The sequence below is a fragment of the Tupaia chinensis genome, unplaced genomic scaffold, assembly GCF_000334495.1.
Source record: "Tupaia chinensis unplaced genomic scaffold, TupChi_1.0 Scaffold143859_1, whole genome shotgun sequence".
Lineage (NCBI taxonomy): Eukaryota > Metazoa > Chordata > Mammalia > Scandentia > Tupaiidae > Tupaia > Tupaia belangeri.
In genome coordinates this window covers 1-8,936 of record NW_006203710.1, presented here as the reverse complement: position 1 = coordinate 8,936, position 8,936 = coordinate 1, and the positions used below count along the sequence as shown (strand labels likewise).

The 8,936-nt window shown below is 40.1% G+C and overlaps 1 pseudogene; it reads left to right on the top strand.

Moving 5' to 3' along the window:
• The window catches only part of LOC102478137 (rap1 GTPase-GDP dissociation stimulator 1-like), an 11,273-nt pseudogene extending 7,628 nt beyond the window's left edge, over positions 1–3,645 (top strand).
• Positions 3,646–8,936: the final 5,291 nt, after the last annotated feature.

Below are 8,936 nucleotides of genomic sequence, written 5' to 3'. Positions count from 1 at the left end.
TTCAGTTCAAACTTCTGGGAACATTAAGAATGTTGATAGATGCCCAAGAAGCTGCTGAACAACTGGGCAAGAATGATATGTTAGTGAAGCATTTGATGAAATGGTGTAAAGCCAAAGATCATGCTAGAGTGATGGAGGAGTCCAACAGATTGCTCTCAGCCCTCATCTGGTACAGTAAATTGAAAGATGTAATTAAAACCATCATACAGAGAGAGGTGGCATCAAGTATCTTGTTACAATGGCAACTAGTGAGCATTAGCTTGTATGTAAACTTGGTACTACATAATGAATTGCTCCTCACATGTGGTAAACTACATAACATACTCATTGCTTTAGCACTAATAGCAGTTTTAGAATTGGGCACTGCTAAGAAAGATCTAGAAAGTGCTAAACTTGTACAGATTTTACACAGACTGCTAGAAATGAGAAAAGTGCTCCTGAAATAAAATAGAATTCCATGGTCCTAATCTGTGCCCTCATAGGATCTGACTCTTTACACAAGGAAGGGCAGGATTTGGCCTTTCTAGGTATTGTATGCAAACTGCTCAGTCATGAGAACAAAAGTGTCACCCACCAGGCCTCTGTCGCAGAGCAGAGACTTACTGTGGAAAGCCAAGACCCACCCCTTGCTGATACACAGCATCATCCCATCTCTGAATTCCCCTTTGTCCTCCATCCAGCTGCCTCTTCTGCTTCATTCTTTACCACTATCACATGTGCATGCATGTAATGTTTCAATACCAATTGCTGTAGGTATCTACCTAATAAGATTTTTAAAACCCACAGTTAGTGTGAGCATGACTTTGTCAAAAACAGGTCTCCACTCATAACTGTTCTCTTATATTCCTGTTGCTTGAGCTACATTAAGTAGAATGTGCATGGTGTAGTCCTATAATGATGTAAACTTGGTACTACATAATAAATTGCTCCTCACATGTGGTAAACTACATAATAACATACTGGTCAATTAGAAATAAAGAATGCAGCAGAGTCTGTCTAGCATATTAAAGATGAAACTGAATAAAAAATAGCTCTTTTTTGATGCTCAAAAAACACAGTGATCAAAAAATTGTATGACTGCTCATTTATTAATCTTACCTACTAATGTCAAGCCAGTGGTACCTAGAATTAAATAAAATTTCAATGTTCTCACTAATGTTCTCACTCTTTAAAAAATATTTGTGGGTATTTGGAGGGTTTCACTGTCTTTGGAAGTAGTTTAAAGCCATTTTCCTTTGCTGCTTTGAAGAAAAAGAGGTGTCCATGGAAAAATTGTGGCATCTTCTCAAAATTAGTCAAAATAAGTTTCCACTCAGTGGAGTGTAAATTTCCCATAATCCATACCTTTCCCAAAATTAAGTAGAATTATTTTCCCATCTCAGGCTCCAGACACTCCTTTAATTACCACACATTTGCAGATGACACTCTGATCCTCTGCACAAGAGTAAAATCACATGAAAAACATGACACCTTTGTGGTAGGGAGCTTTTATGTAAAGACCACACAGGTATATTTTTAAATAATCTTTTTCTTTAGATCTTGAAAGAACTGCTCCCCTTGCATATCATCAGATACATAGAGTGCCACCTATGTCCAGCCAAAATGCAGCAACAACCAGATGATTACATGAGTCAGAGAGCTGTCCTTGGTGACCATCTGATAAACTAATGGAAATAGGTCTTTATCACTAAGGGTGGGATCAAAATGATCATATGTGACCTGAATAAGAAAAAAAAATAACATAGTTTTGACCTTAGTGCAATTTTGGATTGTAGCACTTCAATAGGAAGGAAATAACTCTTGATTTGATAAGACCATAGAATGAGATATTGAATGAAAAGAATGCATGCTGTGGAAAGAACAATATTCTGTCATTAGGAGCATCAGAAGACTGTTTCTCGGTCCCATTTATTTTGAGAAAGAACATATGACTAATCCAAATAATGGTATCACTTTCAGACCAGATATAAGAAAAGGTATAAGGTTCAATACGTGTTTCAATGTCTGCAGTGGGAACTGAAGGATGCATATATTTATAAAAGTGGTACAATAAGATATTGGTGATTTTGCCATCCTTAGCTCATGTGACCCATGTGAATCAGAGGATTCCTTTCCTAGCAGTCAAGGATAAGAATATCAACTCTAAGAAAAAAATGCTATTTTAATTACGGAGACAGCATTGTTGAGACAGGGAGGTAGTATTGTTGTATTTTGATCAACTGGACTGGGGAGAAATGTTCACATATTGAAATGATCACCTTGTAAGCTAAATAATGTGATTGAGTGTATTAAAAAATGTTCATAAAAAATGGAAAAAAATTTAATGCTGTGTTTTATCACCACAGAATAACCTATATTGCCTTAACACACAACAACTTAGCCTCTATGATATTTTTGAAATGTTATTTTGCAAGAGCATGATTATCCTAAGCTAATGCTAATTTTCCAGTAATATCTCCTGAAACTTTTTGTTTAATTTATTGGGAAGAATCTCTAATGTGGAGAGTCATTATGTGGAGAGTAACTGGAAATGCTTTGAAGAGATCCACCTGCATGGATATGAGAAAGGGCAGAGGGAGCTAGTAAATCTCAACTACTGCAACTGAGTCATACCCAATTTAGAGGATCTCCAGTGCTGGAATGCCTCCTGATATTGTTCTCTTCTAAGATGAGGTATTTGCTGTATACTATTTAGGAGACATATTTTTTTTTAATCTTTGTTTTTTCTTAGAAGTTTTTGCTATAAGGTGCCGGAGACCTGCTCCAGCCAGAGTGGGCTGACTCGACAGAGGCAACGCAGGTGAGAAGAAATCAGGCAGAGGCCTCTATGCTCTTCAGCACGTTCTCAGCTGACTACAGTCGGAGCAAGCTCAAGACTGCAGCGTCTGTGGCTAGGAGACATACATATTTATTGAGGGATGTTTACAGGAGTAGAAGGGGTAAAGGGGAAGTAAAAGATTTTACTGTAAATAAATGGGGTATTCAAAACATGGGAATAACAGTCATAAAACATGATGTCTGTTCTGATTGATCAGGTATAAACAGTCACAGTCCTCAGAGCAAGAAAATCCATTTGTCCGGCACATTTTCTTCTTAGATCTTGATTACCAGGTAGGGCCTTCTGCATTAGGGAGTTTTCAGCAAGCTTGAGAACTTCAGTCCCAGGCCAGCTTGATAACTTCAGCCTCAGACTGGAGGCCTAAATAGAAATCTTATTTGGTTAAATAAAGACATGCTTAATATATACTACAGTGGAACATCTATATTATCTCTGGGGTAATCTACAGCTAAGAGGGTGAGCCTAATGCCCACATGGGAAAGGAATGTGGTCTTGTGATCAGCCTAATGACTGTCCCAAAGGTTTTTTTGTACATGTGACTCTGAGAGGGACTTCAGCATTTTTTATTGATATTTTACAGGCAAGTGGGGTGAGTCTCACAAATAATTTCTGTTTGCTGCCACCTTAGGGGCCCACATTTTTTAAGGATTATTAGTTGGTTTTACTGTAAAAGTTACAGTAAGGCTGGGGATGTTATTTTACCCTTACAGAGTACCGTGACATCAGTAAAGCCCATGACAGAGAGATTGAAAGCAAAAACATCACAAACCAGCACAATAAACACAGTTGAAAGCTTTAGCTTGTAGCTGTAGCCTTGCCTGCAGCTCTTCTCACCCAAGCCCTGCTTAGACATGAGAGGCAGCTCTTTAGGCTCTGCCTGTGCTGGCTGCATGGCCTCTGCCATTTCCCTCTTTTCTGTTTTGTAATTTGTAAAAGTGAATTTCTGTTTCCACTGACGTGATTGCAGTTCTTAGGCATCGGGCTAGGACTGGGAAGCAAAGAAGAATGATAAAAATTAATAAAGAAAGACTCCCCATGGAATAAGCTAAAGTATGGAGATTATAGGTGGAAGTTGTAAAGGTTGAGAATAAAGATTTGACTATACTACCTGCAACATCACTGGGCGAAATGGAATCTAAATGGGCTTTGGATACGGCCATAATTTGGGCATGAAGTTGTTGTATGTTCATAGTAAGAGAATGATTCCACACACCCCAAAGGTGGGTTTGAATTTGTTCCCAAGTGATTTGAATGTGGTTATAAGGGAGAGGGGTAATACAGATCCATTTATAATCGGCATGGCAAGCAGTAGTCAGCCTGACTTTAATGTTTTGAATTTCTTGACCTAAATATAACAAGGCTTCTTCCAAGGCATTTACTCTGTCCACCAGTTGTTGATCAATTTGTGGAGACATTGAGAGCTAATTCATTAACATGGGAAGCAGTATGAACTTGCTGAACAAGAGCTGTAGCTGAGGCAGCCACTGATCCTATGGTAGTTATAAGGGCAGCAGTACCTAAAATTAAAGCAGCAATAAACGTTTATGGCAAGCATGAGTAAGGGCTGTATTTATTGTCTGGAGGGAGAATAAGCTGGGGTCAGTATACCAAGGTTGAGTTAAGTTAACTGGGAGTAAAATATAAGACAGGCGCTTTAGAAGGAAGAAATGAGGTTGTTAAGCAGTCACAGATAAGCAGTTGGAAACCTGGCACTGTGTACAATAAATGTGGGTAAGATTATTTTCTACTTTGAAAGAAAGTTGAGATGAATCATTGTAGTGAAGAATTGCATAGGGAGCTCATACACAGGAACACAGGTAGAATGTCTGAGTATTTTGAGGCCTATAGAAGGTTACAGGACTGAGGGCTGCAAACAAAAGGTAAATATAACTTTGTAAAGTTTTGAAATTAGAAGACATGTATATAGGGGTGATCCATCCCATTGAAGACAATCTGTAAATGAGAAGCTTTGGAGGTGTGGCTGAGTCATCCCAAGCAAATCTACGAGAGTGAGCCTTGAAATAGAGACAATAGTCATAATCAGGACTAGAAATGGACCAATCAAACAAAGATAAGGAATAATTATTTAAGAAATAACAAACTGTGTACTTAGGAAAAACACAGGGGATCTAGTTTGGAAAACCAGACCGTGAGGAAATGCCATCCCAGGAATATTCTGCTGAGGCTGGGAAAACTGAAAGTAACTTAGGCAGGTGAATAGAAGGTCAGTGGTTAAAACTGAATTATTATATTCTGTAAGAGAAAGGAAAGTTCGGGTCCAAGCATCACGAGTGTGGTCATCATAGTGGGAGGGATGTGGCTGCCCCGTGGTTAAAGGAGAATCTGTAGCTTGAATTATGGGCGAAAGAGCAACACAAAATGGAAGAGGCTTAACACCATAGACCAAAAAGCAAAGGGGAAGTGATTCCATGGAAGCTGAAAAATTAAAGGGAGTTGAGACATGAGGCTGTTCACATCCAAGAGGATCTCTCCCCATTAATTTAGAATGATGACTAGTCTTTTTAAATTTATGAAAGGGACACTAAGAGCAAATCTGTACCTGTCTGCCTCATGGAGGGGGATTGTAAAAAAGCAGTCTTTAAGATCAATAATGTACACACAATAATCAGTTCGAATGGCTACCAGAGAGGGCAAGCCTGGTTGTAAGGCTCCCATTGATTCCATTGTTTCATTAATTTTCCTCAAGTCCTGTAATCTCCATTTTCCTGATTTCTTTTTAATAACAAATATAGGAGTATTCAGTTGTTCTCCAACAAGGTTGTTGTACAACTGACAATTTTTCTGTAGTCAGTGTCAGTGTCCACTGTTCCACCCATACCGAGTGATTGGATTTCCAAACGATGGGGTCAACTGTACAAATGGCAGCTGCGATCATAAATTTGGATACCCCAATCCTGCATGAAACTTTCTGGGAACTGGCTGAAGAGGCTCTTTTATTTCCTTGATGGTTTTTGCCTAAACCTTCATGTGGATTATAATTCATTTGTAAAAACTGATTGGTAACCTGAGAGGAGGGGCTTACTAACAGGAGTTCCATCTTTTCTAGACATTCTGTCTCCAGATATTATTTGTAAGGAAAACTACCACACAGGGAGTAAACTGATCCGAGTCCTCCCCATCATGCCATGTGAGTACTGCAGAAGATTGTACCATGTTATTAGCTCTTCCCAGGCCAACAAAATTAGAACATGTAATTTGTGTGGGCCACGCCACAGGCCAAGAATTAGCAGAAATGCAGGACACATCAGCTCCTGTATCTAAGAGCCCTTCAAAAATTTTTCCTTGAATAGTTAACTTCCTAGTGGGTCTTTTAGAAGTAAGCTCTTGAACCCAAAGAACATGATCAGCCTCCCTCTCCTCTAGGCTGATTGGAGAGTAGCTTCCCTTCTCCCTTCTCCCACAGCATAGGGCAATAAAATGAGCTATGCTATTCGTTGGCTAACATGAATCACAAATGTTTCTCCAGGGAGAACTACATAATTTTGATTTCTCCCTTATAGTCTGAGTCTAGTATTCTGGGCTGAACTTTTAGACCTTTTAATGTAGTGGAGCTTCTTCCCAAGATTAAACCCATAAATCCTGTGGGTAGAGGACCATAAACTCCCATAGGAATTACAGTTGGTACCATATCAGGAGTTAATTTTGCTAAGGTGGAGGCACTGAAGTCCAGTCCTGCACTGCCTGGGGTTGGTCTGAGGAGGTCTGATACATAACATTTCGCCTGAAGGGGTTGTTGGTGTTCTGAGGGGTCCCTGTTATTTGAGTCAGGGCCTGGGATTGGCCCCTTTGCCAGTTTTCCTGCTGGTAAGGAAACGTCGGTAAAGTCAAGGGACTTCCATGTTTATGATATTTAGACCAACACAAATGTGCAGGATGTGGCCCTTTAGCACACCAACTGCATAAAGTAGAAGGAGTGGTGGGCTGATTTACGTTTTGTAATGAAGTTCTAACTTGGCCACTCTGGATATTCTGTGGGCAGTTTCAGCTGAAGTGACCCATTTGATGGCAAGAGAAACATTTAGTGCCGGCCATTCTCTGATCTATAACTTGATTATTCCCTCCTTTCTTCAATGTACTCTGTAAGAACTGTGGCTTTGTCTGTCCCTGTAAGGTGGCTGCTATAGTTAGTCCCTGTATAAAGGAAGGTGTCACTTCAGAGCAAGCCTTAATTAAAGTCAGATGTTGTGCTGGTTTCCCTAACAGGTCTAAGCAGGGCCTGGCAAGTGTCGTTAGCATTCTCAAATGCCAATTGCTTCAGAACAATATCCCCTACTCCCTCTCCTTGGAGGAGGTGGGAAATAACTGTTTGCAGTGAGTCAACAAAATTTTCAAAAGGCTCTTCGGGTCCCTGTTTAATAGAGGTGATGCCGGACACCTTATGACCCAGGGGTGGAAGTTTTTTCCATGCTGACAAAGCCAGAGATGATATGGTTGTTAAATGCTGGCGAGGAATAGTCATTTGGGAAGCCACTGTGATAAAGGGGCTCATTCCCATAATCATATCTAATGTTAGGGGAATTTGTTTGGGGGGTCTACCTCTCCCCTTTGTATGCAGGCTCTCTAGTAGCCTGCTTTGAGGTTTGTTTATTTCATTTTTTGCCAATTCTTCAAATTCCATTTTTCATAGTATAAAGTCCCCTCCTGAAACACACGCCTTAGTTACTTGTGTCCAATCATATGGTGTCATCCATTGAACTGTCAAACCTTCTAGTAGTGTAATAGTATATGAAGAAGTGGAACCGAAATCTTTTACAGCTTGTTTACTTTCTTTGAGAAATTTTTAGGAAATAGACTCCCACTCTGGCTGCTCCTCACCAAAAGCATATAATAAAGGGAAACAAAAATTGATATTGCCAGCTTTTAAAGCCTTTTTTACTGTTCCCTTATACCCCACAGATTTAGGAGCCTGTTTATTTTTCTTTGAATTAAAAGTTTTAAGCTTAGGCAGCCAATTGTTGTGATCATTAGTGGCAGCCTCCTCTAATTCCTCTTGGTCAGAAGGGCTTAGATGTTCCTGGTCACTACGGGACTCATCATCAGAGGAGCATTTTTCACTTGTCAAGACAGGTGCTGAGGATACTTCTGTAACTGATGTTTTTTTTAAATGATGGTTTGGGTTCCAAGGGAACAGACTCACTATGGCTATGTTCTTCCTGAGGAAAAGTAGAATATAAAGGAGGCTGAGACTTAAAGTCTGTGGCCCCATCTGACAAAAACATGGCATGTTTAATAATTCTCCATAGAGAGAAGGCAAAAATGGGCATGTCAGCTCCTCCATTTCTATGATACCAATCAGTCATACTTTTTCCTATTTGTTCCCAGTTTTCAACATCTAGAGTCCCTTCTTCTGGGAACCACGAGATCACTTCTTTAACAAAATCCAAAAATGCTGTGAGCTGACTTTTACTGGTCTGAATACCTTTCTGCTTTAAAGTATGTTTCAAGATGTCTATATACGAAGCCCTATTCTTGGATGCAGCACTACACATGGTTGCTTACATCTAGGCACTAAATATTTTCTATAGTTCTGGGGTCCTGTTCTTAGTTGTAGCATTAATCCTGGTTGCTTACAACTAGGCTCTAAATCATCTCTATAGTTCTGAAGTCCTATTCTTAGATGCAGCACTACCCTGGTTGCTTACACCTAGGCACTAGATCATCTCTATTGTTCTGATTCTTAGATGCAGCACTACCCATTGTTGCTTACACCTAGGCACTAAATCTTCTCTATAGTTCTGAAGCCCTATCCTTAGATGCAGCACTACCACTGGTTGCTTACACCTAGGCACTAAATCATCTCTATGGTTCTGACCTTCCTCCCAGTCCCCTCTAATCCAGATACCAGGGGGTCTGCGATACCCTATGTAGGAGGAAAAATGCTCACCTTTGTCTACTTACCTCCTTGTTTGAGTACCACGATGTTGGGTGCCAATCTGCTGGAGACCTGCTCCAACCAGGATGGGCTGACTCGACAGAGGCAACGCAGGTGAGAAGAAATCAGGCAGAGACCTCTATGCTTTTCAGCATGTTCTCAGCTGACTACAGTCTGAGCAAGCTCAAGACTGCAGCGTCTGTG